Here is a 15,960-nt window from a genome sequence, read left to right as displayed (position 1 = left end):
CAGAGGCTTGGTATTCTGTAATCGGGGGCACACCTACTGACTTCCTAAAAGCTCCCCGCCATTTACATGGCTCAAGTCAGATATATGGCAGAATAACCATCACTTGCCTGGATGAGTGCAGCCATAACAGCTTTCAAGATCAAAGCAGTTTGCTTGATCGGTGCCCCTGCCACTGGACTCAATATCCACCGGCCTGCCATATGTTTGATCCACCAGATCCACTGCAACAATTCACCAAAATTACTTTGATGGCAATCCCTCCCCTGCCAATCTTATCACCAAGAAGGCTAAGAACAGCACTGTAGTGGGCACTCCATTACCTCCAAGCTCCTCTCTAAGTCATACACCACCCTGAACCGGACATTTATCAATGTTCCTTCACAGTGGTTGGTTCAATATCCTGGAATTCCCTACCTAACACCGTTATGAAAGCACTATCATCACAAAGATTGCAGTGGTTTCAGGACAAGACACACCAGCACCTTCTCAGGCCAACTAAGAACGGGCAATAAATGTGATCCTGCCGGAATTTCTCATATCCTGAAAAACAAATGGACACCAAGCAATTGTAGAAGAGTTATGGGAGGTGACTAAAAGCATAGTGCAAGAATTAGGTTTTGAATAGGATTTCAAGGTGGAGGAAAGAGTAGGCAGAAGTAAGGGTTAAGAAGAGATTTCCAGAGTGTAGCTGAAAGCTACACCACCAATGTTGGAGCAGAGGGAGAAGGAGATGCACAGTAGGCCATAGTTGGAAGACACAGCACTGGAGGAGTTGCAGCAATAGATTGGGGCCAGGATTTTGAAGTACAGGGAATCAATGGAGGTTGCTGACAGGGGTAATAGGAGAATGGAATTTAGTGATGGATAGCATCTGTGGATGAAGGTAATTAGTCAAAGTAGTCCTTGGTGTATCGTCCCCTTTTTCACAGGCACTGATTTTCAGAATGACCTTTCTAAGGGGGTCTAATCATAGAATCATAGACTAGTACATCACAGAAGGAGGCCATTCGGCCCATCGAGTCTGCGCCGGCTCTTTCGAACAGCAGTCCCACTCCCCCACTCTTTCCGCTTATAGCTGCAATTTTTTTCTCCTTCAAGTATTTATCCAATTCCCTTTTAAAGGCTACTATTGAATCTGTATCCACCACCTTATCAGGCAGCGCATTCCAAATCCTAACCACTCGTTGCATCAAAAAAGTTTTGCCAACCACCTTAAGTCTGTGCCCTCTCGTCATCGACCCTTCAGCCATTGAAAACAGTTCCTCTTTATTTAGTCTATCTAATTCCTTCATGATTTTAAGTACTTCTTTCAAATCTCCTTGTAGTGTTCTCTGCTGCAAGGAGAACAACCCAATCTTCTCTAGTTATCCACGTAACTGTATTCCCTCATCCCTGGAACCATTCTAGTAAATCTCTTCTGCACCCTCTCCAAAGCCTTCATGTCCTTCCTAAAGTGTGGTGCCCAGATTTGGGCATAATACTCCAGCTGGGGCCAAACTAATGTTTTATATAGGTTTAGCATAACTTCCTGGCTTTTGTACTCTATACCTCTATTTATAAAGCCCAGGACCCCATATGCTTTATTCACTGCTTTGTTCACCTGTCCTGCCACCTTCAAAGATTTGTGCACAAGTGCCCCCAGGTCTCTCTGCTCTTGCACCCCCTTTATAATTGTACCATTTAACTTGTATTGTCTCTCCTCATTCTTCGTACCAAAATGTATCACCTCACACTTCTCTGTGTTGAATTTCATCTGCGATGTGTCCGCACATTCCCCCAGCCTGTCTATGTCCCCTTGAAGTCTATTACTATCTTCCTCACTGTTTACTACACTTCCAAGTTTTGTGATAGGTTTGGTTACATAACAGTCGCTGCACTCCGAAAAGTAATTCACTCTGCAAAGCACTCTGAGACATTTTAACAGTGTTATAAGGCACTATATAAATGCAAGTATTTCAATCTTTCTGATAATGAGTGCAAATTAGATCATTTCCGCTTCTAGATAAAACGTTTTCACTCTATTTTTTCCACAATTACTTAATTTGCTTTTTCTCCCCCAGCTATTATACTTTCAATGTGATTACAGTATCACATGATAGGTGTTTTTTTCAATGTCCACCCTTTTGATTCTCTACAATTAATATTGGTAAACTGAAATTGACAAGAATTTGATCTGTTTCCTTTTACATAAAAAATACATAAAAATTACAGCACAGAAACCGAACCAGTTCATGTTGGTGTTTATTCTCCACACGAATCCCATGTTCCCATGTTCTGTTCCCATATCCTTTTATCCTCTTTTTCTTCAACTACCTATCTGGCCTGTTTATAAATGTTGACATGGTCTCTACTTCAGTCATTAACGCTGATTGTGCATTTTGCAGCCTCACAGCCTTCTATACACAAAACATTCTCCTACTCTCTGCCCTAAATCTCTTACATTTAATCTTATATCTGTGTCCTATTGTTTTATACCCCCTCAACCACTGGAAATGTTCTGTTTCTACTTACCCTGTCCCATTCCTACATAATGGTAAACATCTCTATCAACCCCATGATCTAACGGAAATAGCCCCAGTCTTTCTTTTCAAGTCTTTCTTTATATTTGTATAAACTCATACCAAGCAGCATCCTAATAAATTGCATTGTACCCTCCCTATTGTCAACATATTTCCTATAGTGTGGAACCCAAAACTGCACATAGTACTCAGATTGTGGCCTTACTAAGGGTTTTTATAGACGCACTGTTATATATAGACTTTTATATTCTATTCCTCTTCCATAAAGCCAATATCGTATTAGGTTTCTTTAAGACCATATCTCCTTGAAGTGTTGCTTTTAATGTCTTGTAAACTTGAACTCCCAAATCCCTCCGCTCTCCACATCACTCAACCTTTCCTCATTCAAAGTATAATTATTACTTTCATTTTTTTTTACCAAAATGTGTCATTTACTGATATTGAATTGCATCTGTCACTTTTTTGCCCATTCCACCATCTTGTTAATATCCTCTTACAACTTATTTTGATCCTCAGAATTATTTACTATGCCTCCTATTTTAATATTGTCTGCAAAGTTGGACACCACTCCCTGTCGCCCTTTATCCAAATCATTGATGTACAGAGTAAACAGGAGCAATCTGAGAACTGAACCCTGTGGGATACCTCCACCCACTTCCAACCACTCTGAGAAACTGACCATGACTCCTACTTTCTTGTTTACTTCCTAATACCCAGTTTTTAATCCATTTTGATATCCTTCTCCTAATTCAACACCCCTTAATCTTCTTCCATAGTGTCCTGTGTGATACCTTGTCAAAGGCTTGCTGAAAGTCCATATACACCACATCCACTGCATTTCCCCCATTTGCCATATCTATCAGCTACTCACTCTATCAGGTTTGCTGTACAGACTGATTACACTGTCTTCCCAGAGGGTGCACAAATCCTTCCTTTCAACAGTTGTAATTCCGATCAATTTTGAATGTCTTCTGAGCAATTGCACTGCCTATTTATGTTTGTCCTACGCAAGTGAAGCCAGTGCCTCTTTCATTACTTTCCCCCTGTATTAACATCATGCACATAACTTAGGCTAAAGAATCCAGGATTGCATAATCCCTGTCTTCTTAACATTGTGCACCAGGTGTCTTTTTCTGCTGAACTAATGTAGTTTAGTTTGTGTCTTTAAATTGGTATCACATAATCCAAACACCTTGATTAACTCTGTATTAACATGCACATGTGGCACCTTTTTCCATTGGAGACTTTTTTCATGATCCTTCCAGTGTACTGAATAAGGAAGAAATATAGAAAATGTGTACAACTCAACAGAAAGAACCTAGCAACATATAGAGGTGTTCCAGCTATGTGCCTTATTCCAGTCTAATCTGTTATCATTTATACTGATGGCTTATTATTTTCCATAGTAAAATGTGTCAACCAAGTAAACTGCTATAAAGGAACATTAAGAGGTTGACTGAAATGGACTTGACAGGTTGAAAAACCTTTCAGATTATTGTTTCCAGTATGAAACTACTTACAGAGGCTAACAGAAGATTGAAGTATGAGTGAATCACTAAGCTCACCCAGAAGATAGCAAAGTGCACAATATATATTTTGACAAAAAATAATTTAGCTTTATATCCCTTCAGTAGACTCTCCAACTGGTGCTACTGTTTGTCCTGTGTGGTTTATATCCATGAATTTAACATTTTATTGCTATATTCAAACATCTTGAAGCAGAATAGATGTCCATTCCACTGCCTTTCAATGACATTAAGTAAGATTTGTGATTACAAATAAGAAATGTATCCTCTTCCCTCACCGTTTATGAGCATTCATTGGAGAAATCACAAAGGTATCACATGAGTTTTGTGCGTTTGAAGTGCTGTCATTTGAAATATTCTACAACACATAAATCATATATATTAAAATGCCATACCTCATATCCTGCCATGGAGCTAGTTTTGTTCAGTGTGTGCGGAATTAAAGAACATTGCACTTTTTTATGCATTAGAAGCAAATGATGCACCCTTCCTATAAGTAGTTTTTCTCACCCTCTGCATTACAATTAGGTTGTACATTGTTTTGATAAATCCAGGGATATCTTTGCTGACAGGTGTATGATATTGAAATACTCTGAATAATGGAATGAATGTTCAGTAAAAGAGCAAAAACTGATAGTTCCAGCATTTGATTAATGTAGTCCAGTGAACACTCCCTCCTCAATCACTCTATTGTCAAACTATACAAGATATGAGATTCCATGTGCGAGGCAAACATAGAAACATAGAAACATAGAGATAGGAACAGGAGTAGGCCATTCGGCCCTTCGAGCCTGCTCCGCCATTCAATGAGATCATGGCTGATCTTCGTCTGAGATCATAGCTGATCTTACCAGTTCAGTACCCCGTCCCCGCCTTTTCTCCGTAACCCTTAATCCCCTTAGCCTTCAGAAATATATCCAATTCTCTCTTGAAAATATTTATTGAATTAGCCTTCACAGCCCTCTGTGGCAGGGAATTCCACAGGCTCACCACTCTTTGAGTGAAGAAATTCTTCCTCATCTCTGTTTTAAATGATTTGCCCGCTATTTTTAGACTGTGGCCCCTGGTTCTGTGCTCCCCGGAACCTTTGTATCTTACAGATGAAATTAAACACAGCAGTTCTGTAACTCAGAGTTTAGTGGCCAGTGTATTGGATTTGCTGTTGTGTACAGAATTGATTTCAGAGGGAGCGAACAAAATAACAAGTGACTGTGTGTATGCTGCAGCCTTAAACATCCAATAAGCCATTTTGCTTTCTTTATTGTGTACTTTTAGGACAGCGAGCTTTGCTGATCAAGATTTGCCACTGAAACTTGCAATTACTTTACAATCGGTTTTGATGTGCAGGCTCACATCACAGGACTGCAAGGTGTGGAATACATTATGATGTGATTTTATTACAGGGCATACATTATCTTTCCCCCTCAAACAATGTGCACAAAGCAGCACATATATTTAGTAACTATCACCTGACCACCCGCAGATGGGCCAAACCAGAACATTTACAACAAGAACAAAAAAAACCGCCTTAGTGGGAAAGAGGGTTACAAAATACCTGCTAGTACTCACTTCCAATGTCAGGTCGGAGTTTTTTGTCATATTCCTTCAGCAAAGCATTTAAAATCTTCGTCGTATCTCTACCTTGCAATTTGGGGCCCAGCACCCACTTCTGGTTGACTGCGAGATCTTCGTACTCATCTTCCTCAATTTTTTTGGAACTGTAAGATGAAAAGATTGTACTTTTGTTATTGTCTACAGTCTTGGTGGTGGTGTGGATATTGATGGTTGGCATTAACGTTCAAACCTTGGCTTTACTTGTACATTCTGGGTGTTTTTTAAAAACTTTTGTTCCCAATTATCATCTTTCAGAAGACCTGATGTCCCTGAAAATAAGCTTAGGTTGTTCGGTGGCGGGGGGGGGGGCACCAGCATTCTAGCAGTTTGATCAGGAACGACTCCACAGAAAGCAACAGGTGGCCCAGCTAGTAAATGGGTCACATATCTAGGACACTTACGAATACAGATGCATTTCTCCCAGGATCTGCACCGACTGTTTGCATCTTATGTCCAACTTATCTCACCTCATCTCTGGGAGAGGGGTGGGAGAGTGAATCTATGTTCATTTTTAATATATGTATCTTTCCCAAGGAACAAACTTCAACAGCGTTATGGTCTCTTCAAAAGCTATGAATTTGTCAAAAGGGGAGAAAACAGTTGTAAATAAATGTACATGCAATGCTCAGTATTGTGACTTGTTTTCGAAGCGCATTGTTTATTTGCCCGAATCCTTGCAATGGAAGAGTGTGTTTCTGTGGCCAGCTATCATCAGCAAACAGAAACAGCACATATTTCCACAGATCACACCGCGTTCGACGCATTTAGTGCCGGACCCCGAACGAGAGGAGACTCTCGGCGCCCCCCAGATGAAATGCAAGAGGAGTCACACATTGCACGCGTAGAGAGCGCTTCTTCAGGTAGCTCTAATCCGTCCGAGGTAATTGAGCGTAAACCAGCAATCCACTGAATGCCATGCCAACCTGATTTCAGTCTTTCCATCTTTCACTTTATCAAAAGAAAATGCCAGACCCGACAGTATTCTAATACAATCAGCGCGGGTTTATTTACTGCGGTGATCGACTGAATGTGGGCACAGGGATGTGTTACTGTTCCCGCCGCTTGGCCTCAGAGAGATTCATTTCCATCATTTCTCAATGTGTTATTAAATAATGATGATTATTACATGCTCAGTTAACCCCACTCCCCTTGCCTCGGGGTTCTCACCATGGCACTCAATTTGGCGGAATCTCTTACGGAAGATTTGTAGAATCAGGACTGCCCTTTTTTGCATCCACAGAGTTACTGGGAAATGTTTAATTCTGATCTGCGCCGCTTAACTGGTGGTTCCCCTTTCGCTTCAATAAAGGATAACGCAGTTCCAATCATTTCACTGACATGTGAGCCCGTTTCTCTTTTAAGTATTTATAAACAATCAGTTCGAAGCCGTAGGTTGTGTGCGGTTAACCCGTTGCTTTACTGGCTGCCCATTTCGAGCCTTTCACCAGACAGCGGCGAACTGGAGACCAGGACAAGAACCGAATCTTCTCTCCCCCCCCCCCCACCCCCCACTCAAAAAAAGCAAGGAAGGGAGAAAGCTCCGGAACCGAGTCTGAACACCTGCACAAAAGCATCATAAATTCAACTGCGACATCAGAGATAATGCTGGGGTTAGAGAGGAGGGGGGTGGGGGGGGGGGGAAGCCAAGCATCTAACAAGCCCACCATTTACCATTAGCTCCACGCTCCAGCCGGTGCATTTCAGAACTTTTGCATAATAGAAAAGCATCTGGCATCTCAACAGACCGAGTATGCAAACAAACATAAAGAACCCACAACCATTAAAAAAAAATACAATAAGACTTGCTTACCACGCTTGGAAGACTGAAAGAAGTAAGAAAGCTGCCAGCAGTTTGGTTGGCATAGCTGGGAGAGACGCGAAGGGGAAAAGGAGCCGCCGGATTGTCGGAAAGTAACGAGATGATATTGGAGAGAAAGAGATGAGAGACTTCCCTGCCTTCCCCGTGCAACCAGCAGCAGCTTCCCAGGATCTGTCACTTCGGAACCATCAAGAGGCACGGCACAGATAAGGGAGACAGAGCGATCCTTCCACAGGCAGCCATACATCACACATGCACCTCTGACAGGTGTGAGCGTTTGGACAGCTCCAGCCTTTCCACCCAGCACCAAGTGTCTGACAGTGAAATGGCCCCTCCTAGGTCCACAGACCCTCGTTCGACGTTCTCCACTTCATTCGGGTTTTTTGCATTGGGAGAGAAAGTGGCGGAGGAACGATCTCCAAGTGGCTCCAATTCCCACTTTGCCCATTATTCCAACCGATGGGAGTCCCATTGGGTTAACTGACGTCAGGCTTCACCGCAGGACAGTGCGGTTCGTTTGAGGAACCTAGCATTTTCCTGAAACGAGTCTGAACGAGGTATCGACCTAGCTTTGACTATTTAGCGGCGTCGATGCGTGTGTGACTGTGTGGCTGTATACATGTGTGACTGTGGCTGTGTGCATGTGTGACCGAATACATGTGTGACTGTGTGCATGTGTGACTGTGTGCCTGAGTGACTGTGTGACTTTATGCCTGTGTGTCTGTGTGACTGTATGCATGTGTGCATGTGTGCCTGTGTGACTTTGTGACTGTGTGCCTGTGTGACTGTGTGCATGTGTGACTGTGTGCCTGAGTGACTGTGTGACTTTATGCCTGTGTGTCTGTGTGACTGTATGCATGTGTGCATGTGTGCCTGTGTGACTTTGAGCCTGTGTGCATGTGTGACTGTGTGCCTGTGTGTATGTGTGACTGTGTGCATGTGTGCCTGTGTGACTGTATGCATGTGTGACTGTGTGCATGTGTGCCTGTGTGACTGTGTGCATGTGTGCCTGTGTGACTGTGTGGATCTGTGACTGTATGCATGTGTGACTTTGTGCATGTGTGACTGTGTGCCTGTGTGCCTGTGTGACTGTATGCATGTGTGCATGTGTGACTGTGTGGCTGTGTGACTGTGTGCATGTGTGCCTGTGTGACTGTATGCATGTGTGCATGTGTGACTGTGTGGCTGTGTGACTGTATGCATGTGTGCCTGTGTGACTGTGTGGATCTGTGACTGTATGCATGTGTGACTTTGTGCATGTGTGACTGTGTGCCTGTGTGCATGTGTGACTTTGTGCCTGTGTGCATGTGTGACTGTGTGGCTGTGTGACTGTATGCATGTGTGACTGTGTGGATGTGTGACTGTGTGCCTGCAGTTCAGGGCGATGCCACGACAATATTGTCCCTGGGTTTAATCTCTTATTGATTCCGAAGACGGATTACGTTCTTACATTAACAAAGGTCACCCATTCTCACCCTCTGACGATGTTTCGTTCTTACCTAAAATGGGTTGCATGATCGGATTTATTACAGTTGTGATTTAACATAGTTTATCTCTAGTCAAATATTTATGTCCCTCACTCTGCCGGTGCCATAGTCACCGATGCCAGTGGTTATGCCCAGCCTGGTCCAGAACAGTAACATTGAATCTATGAGCAATCCGTTGGTGTTTGGGGGCAAGTTGGTAAACAGTAAGGCAATTGCCCTTGGAATATGTTCTAACATAAACTGGTTACATGGAGTAAAGTGCCATCCAATGGACTCTTTAATATGGTCTCGAGTGCCAATGGTTTGAGCAGTCTGTGCTATGAGCTCATGTCCACTGGGTACTGAACTGAGACTGGTCAAAGTCATCCTATGTTGGAGCCTCACAGAGCTTCTAACATGCATTTGTTTAAGTTCGTTTCAGGAACATGGCAACAGAGTCCCGCAATCCAACTGCTAACACTCCGAGATCTATTGCTAGGATTTGGAAAGCCTCGCTCAGAGTATGTGGCTAACTACAGTCTCAGGAGGTAACAAACTCATGCTGACAGCGCTGGGGGTTGAAATACCTCCTCTGCAGAAACGAACGAGCCTCAAGTGTGTGTGGGATCACCTTTCGACTTTCAACGCAAGCCGCTGCTGAATTACTTGTTTTTTTTGTTTTGGCCAGGTGACGGTGGACAACCTTGTTGCAATAGTGCCGAACCGATCAAAGGCGTGTAAAGCACAAGGCGAATGGACACGGCTTTCTCTCCAGCCTGACGGAGTTGAAGGCAGCGAGCAGCCCGGTGCGAACGAACTGTTGCTGCCGCGAACCCGGCAAAAGCAAGTGAGAGTATTAAACGGGACATGGCTCAGACTACACTCGCCCCTTGGATCGCAACAGCTGAGACGTCGCTCCCACCCGCCTCTGTGTCTCAGGGCAGGCTTGCTAACACACAGGTAAGTGAATTGTTGTGGCAAAGCCGCCAGCTGTTTCTCATTCCGAGACCTTTGTGTGGGGAACGATCTGACATTTCTTGAAACGCATTGGCATTCGGCATCAGAAGATGCCACTTGAAGCAGGCTGCGCGGAATTGTAGCCCGCCTTAACGTGGTATCAGCAGATCCTCACCAAGTTAGGGCTCTCTTGGACACTGAGCTCAAGATAGCGCGAAAGACTGCAGCAGGTCGGAAAATAATGAAGCAATTCCAAACGTCACTTTGCAGTGTACACAGCTTTGTGCTTGTGTGCGGAAAGATAGATATATAACTCTACAACAGAATGGTTGACGAGAGTGCCTAAAGCTCCAGACTTCATTGCTTCCTGGAAATGAGGCCAGCATTGTTTATATGATAAACATTGCGCATAGTTGGTGCCTTACTGTCCTGTCCGGTGTGTGAGGGGTAAATATTGAAAACCGATGACAGGGTGGGGCGTTTAGAGAATGATGTGCTGTTTACCATCTCTCTCGAAATTCTCAGTGTGTATTCTGAATATATATATATATATATATATAAAACAGTCAGTGTGTACTCTGAATATTATATATGTAAAACACAGTCCATGTGTACTCTGAATATATATATATATATAAAACACATCAGTGTGTACATTTAATATTATTATATATATAAAACACAGTCAGTGTGTATATACTCTCAATAAAACAGTCAGTGTGTACTCTGAACATATATGTAAAACACAGTCCGTGTGTACTCTGAATATATATATATATAAAACACATCAGTGTGTACATTGAATATTATTATATATATAAAACACAGCCAGTGTGTATATACTCTCAATAAAACAGTCAGTGTGTACTCTGAACATATATGTAAAACACAGTCAGTGTGTACTCTGAATAATATAAATGTAAAATAGAGTCAGGTTGTACTCTGAATATATATATGTATAAAACACATCAGTGTGTACTCTGAATATTATATATGTAAGACACAGTCAGTGTGTACTCTGAATATATATATAAATAAAACAGTTGGTGTGTACTCTGAATACATTATATGTAAAACACAATCAGTGTGTACTCTGAATATATATATAAAACATAGTCAGTGTGTACTTTGAATATATAATAAAACACAGTCAGTGTGTACTCTGAATATATAATAAAACACAGTCAGTGTGTACTCTGAATATATAATTAAACACAGTCAGTGTATACTCTGAATATATAATAAAACACAGTCAGTGTGTACTCTGAATATATAATAAAACACAGTCAGTGTGTACTCTGAATATATAATAAAACACAGTCAGTGTATACTTTGAATATATAATAAAACACAGTCAGTGTGTACTCTGAATATATAATAAAACACAGTCAGTGTGTACTCTGAATATGTAATAAAACACAGTCAGTGTGTACTCTGAATATATAATAAAACACAGTCAGTGTGTACTCTGAATATGTAATAAAACACAGTCAGTTTGTACTCTGAATATATAATAAAACACAGTCAGTGTATACTCTGAATATATAATAAAACACAGTCAGTGTGTACTCTGAATATATATATAATAAAACACAGTCAGTGTGTACTCTGAATATATAATAAAACACAGTCAGTGTGTACTCTGAATATATAATAAAACAGTCAGTGTGTACTCTGAATATTATATATGTAAGACACAATCAGTGTGTACTTTGAATAATATATATGTAAAACACAATCAGTATGTACTCTCAATATTATATATATATAAAAGTCAGTGTGTACTCTGAATATTATGTAAGACACAATCAGTGTGTACTCTCAATATTATTTATATATATAAAACAGTCAGTGTGTACTCTGATATATATATAATAAAACAGTCAGTGTGAAATCTGAATAATATAAATGTAAAAGAGAGTCAGGTTGTACTCTGTGTTTTATATATATATATATATTTAATCGGTGTTTACTCTGAATATTATATATGCAAAACACAGTCAGTGTTTACTCTGAATATATGTATATAAAACATGTCAGTGTGTATTCGGAATATTTTATATGTAAAACACAATCAGTGCGTACTCTGAATATATATATAAAACATAGTCTGTGTGTACTCTGAAGATATATATAAATAATACAGTCAGTGTGTACTCTGAATATTATATATATAAAACGCAATCAGTGTGTACTCTGAATATTATATATATAATACACAATCATTGTGTACTCTAAATATATATATATATAAAACACAGTCTGTGTGTACTCTGAATATATATATAAAACAGTCAGTGTGTACATAAAAACATAGAAACATAGAAGATAGGAGCAGGAGTAGGCCATTCAGCCCCTCGAGCCTGTTCCACCATTCAATGCGATCATGGCTGATCATCCAAATTCAGTACCCTGTCCCTGCTTTCTCCCCATATCTCTTGATCCCCCTTAGCCTTAAGAAATATATCTAACTCCTTCTTGAATATATTTAATGAATTGGCCTCAAATGCCCTGTGTGGTAGAGAATTCCACAGGTTCACCACTCTTTGGGTGAAGAAATTCCTCTTCATCTCAGTCCTAAATGGCTTACCCCTTATCCTTAGACTGTGACCCCTGGTTCTGGACTCCCCCGCCATCGGGAACAGCCTTCCTGCATCCAGTCTGTCTAGTCCTGCTGAATTTTATAAGTTTCAATGAGATCCCCTTTCATTCTTCTAAACTCTAGCGAATGTAAGCCTAATCGACCCAATCTCTCTTCATACTCTGTATATATATAAATAAATCACTGTAACTGTGCACTCTGAATATATATATATATATAAAACAGTCAGTGTGTACTCTGAATATATATATATATGAAACACAGTCAGTGTATACTTTGAATATATATATAAAACAGTCAGTGTGTACTCTCAACATATATAAAACACAGTCAGTGTGTACTCTGAATATATATATAAAACACAATCAGCGTGCACGCTGAATATATAATAAAACACAGTCAGTGTGAACTTTGAATATATATATATAAAACACAGTCAGTGTGTACTCTGAATATATAATAAAACACAGTCAGTGTGTACTCTGAATATATAATAAAACACAGTCAGTGTGTACTCTAGATATATATATATATAAACAGTCAGTGTGTACTCTGAATCTTATATATATATATAAACGAGTTGGTTTCTCTGTCTGTCTGTCTGTTTGTCTGTCTGTCTGTCTGTCCGCTATACACTCAAAAGTTATAGAGCGTACCTACACGCATGTTATATCAAAAGAAAGCTTATCATTAGGGGAGTCTAATAGGCATATTTACTTTTTGGTCAGACAAAAATTGTTCGGACACTATACAAAAAACGTTCAAAAATCCTCAAAAATCTGCTCATTAGCGGTTGACCAATCCTACCGCTCATTAGTGTTGAGTGACGTGATGGTTGACCAATCCTACAGTTCGGTGACCTGATGGTTGACCAATCCGCCGTCTGTGGGCGGGCCTAATCCTGCAGCCTCCCGAAACTTCGCCGCCATTTTTTTCATCCCCACAGCGACAGCACCAGCCAAACAAACCCCCACATTGCGGCTCCGGGAGCGGGAGGTGAGTTGGAGTTATTCGGGCTGGGCCTCACAACTGCTCGGCCTGAGATATAGAGCGGACGGGGGAGTGTCAGCAGCCGGCCGTTAACCGCGCCATGGCGCCCTGCCGCACCGGGAGCTTAGCTGGGGTCCGTCTCGGCCCCAGAGCCCGGCCGGGCCTCAACCGCTAGGCTGCGCACGTCCACCGCGGCCGGCCTCAGTTTTCAAAGCCCTTCCCCTGGTCCCAAATAATCACAATGGCACCGGGCCTGAGGCACTAGGGAGGGAGAGGGGAGGGAGGGACAGAGAGCAAAGCAGGGAGAGAGAGGGGGAGGAGGGGAGAGAGGGAGAGGAGAGCGGGAGAGTGAGAGAGAGGGAGGGAGAGACAGAGGGGACAGACGGGCAGGGACAGAGACAGGGGGAGAGACAGAGGGGACACACAGAGGGGCAGGGAGAGGGAGGGGCATGGAGAGAGAGGGGGAGGGAGAGAGAGAGGGTCACGGAGGGAGTGACACAGAGCGGGGGAGCGACAGCGCCCGGCCGTAAACCGCGCGGCCCAAAATGGCCCTGGCAATGCCGGGCCCCACCAGCTAGTATATATATAAAACACAGTCAGTGTGTACTCTGAATATATAATAAAACAGTCAGTGTGTACTCTGAATATATAATAAAACACAGTCAGTGCGTACTCTAGTATATATAAAAACAGTCAGTGTGTACTCTGAATATATATATAAAACACAGTCACTGTGTACTCTGAATATATAATAAAACACAGTCAGTGTGTACTCCAGATATATATATATAAACAGTCAGTGTGTACGCTGAATAGATAATAAAACAGTCAGTGTGTACTCTGAATATATAATAAAACACAGTCAGTGTGTACTCTGAATATATAATAAAACACAGTCAGTGTGTACTCTGAATACATAATAAAACACAGTCAGTGTGTACTCTGAATATATAATAAAACAGTCAGTGTTTACTCTGAATATATAATAAAACACAGTCAGTGTGTACTGTGAATATATAATAAAACACAGTCAGTGTGTACTCTGAATATATAATAAAACACAGTCAGTGTGTACTCTGAATATATAATAAAACACAGTCAGTGTACACTGTGAATCTATATATAGATAAAAGGATCATGGTGTCTGTCTGTCTGTCTGTCCGGGGCATCACTCAAAAGTTATAGAGCGTAACTACACATACGTTCTATCAAAAGAAAGCTTATGATTAGGGGAGTCTCATAGGCATATTCACTTTTTGGTCAGACAAAAAATTGTTCGGACAGTATACAAAAAACGGACAAAATCCACTCATTAGCAGTTGATCAATCCTACCGCTCATTAGCGTTGAGTGACGTGATTGTTGACCAATTGGGGGGCGTTTCATGGCGTTTGTGGGCGGGGCCTAATCCTTCAAACTGCCGAGCGGGAGCTGAGCTGAGGTGAGTGGCGGCCATTAAAGACCGGCCGGGCCTGAAGCTTAAAAAATGGTAATGGAGGTGAGGAAATTGTTGATTCATTAGTATTGATTCAGGAATTTCTCTCTCTCTCTCTCTCCTTCCCCCCCTCTCTCTCTCCTTCCCCCCCCTCTCTCTCTCTCTCCCAAAGCGGGAGCTCAGCTGAGGTGAGTCGCGGCCCGAGAGCCCGGCCGAGCCTGAAGTGCTAGGCCGAGCACGGTCACCGCGGCCTGCCTCTAAGTCCTCCCCCCCTCTCTCTCTCTTGCTCCTTCCCCCCTCTCTCTCTCGCTCCTCTTCCCTCTCTCTCTCTCTCTCCTCTTCCCTCTCTCTCTCTCCTTCCCCCTCTCTCTCTTGCCGTTAGTGCGGGACCGGGAAAACCGGGACTTTCCAATGAGCTGTCCCCGACCTAAATCGGACATGGGAGTCCAGAGCGAAAGGCCTTCCACTGCCGCCCGGCCAACCGGGTCCAAAGGCCCGCCTGGTTAAACATGAGGAACCCCGGGCTCGCTTCTGAGCAATGGACACCCGGCCTCCCGGTGTCGGATATACTCCATTCTGGTACCGAGGTGAGTCGGAGGGAGAGGAGAGGGGGAGAGGAAGAGAGGGAGAGGGGAGGGAGGGAGAGAGAGGAAGGGAGAGAGCGGGGAGGGAGAGAGAGAGAGAGTGGGGAGGGAGGGGGAGAGAGAGGGAGCGGGGAGGGAGGGGAGAGAGAGAGCGGGGAGGGAGGGAGAGAGAGAGGGGCAGGGAGAGAGGGGCAGGGAGAGAGGGGGGGAGAGAGAGGGGAGAGAGAGAGCGGCAGGGAGAGAGAGGGGGAGGGAGAGGGGGTGAGGGAGGGAGAGAGAGAGGGGCAGGGAGTGAGGGGGCAGTGAGAGAGAGGGGCAGGGAGAGAGAGAGGGTGAGGGAGGGAAAGAGTGAAGGGGTGGGAGAGGGAAGGAGAGCTCACCTTCCTTCCTTCGGCCGCCGCAATTCAAACTTCCCGCCGACCTCACAAAATGGCGGCTGCCCTTCTTCA

Source organism: Somniosus microcephalus, chromosome 10 (assembly GCF_052327205.1).
Source record: "Somniosus microcephalus isolate GS21.2 chromosome 10, FLI_Smic_1.0, whole genome shotgun sequence".
Taxonomy (NCBI): Eukaryota; Metazoa; Chordata; class Chondrichthyes; order Squaliformes; family Somniosidae; genus Somniosus; species Somniosus microcephalus.
Note: the sequence above shows the minus strand (reverse complement) of the source record.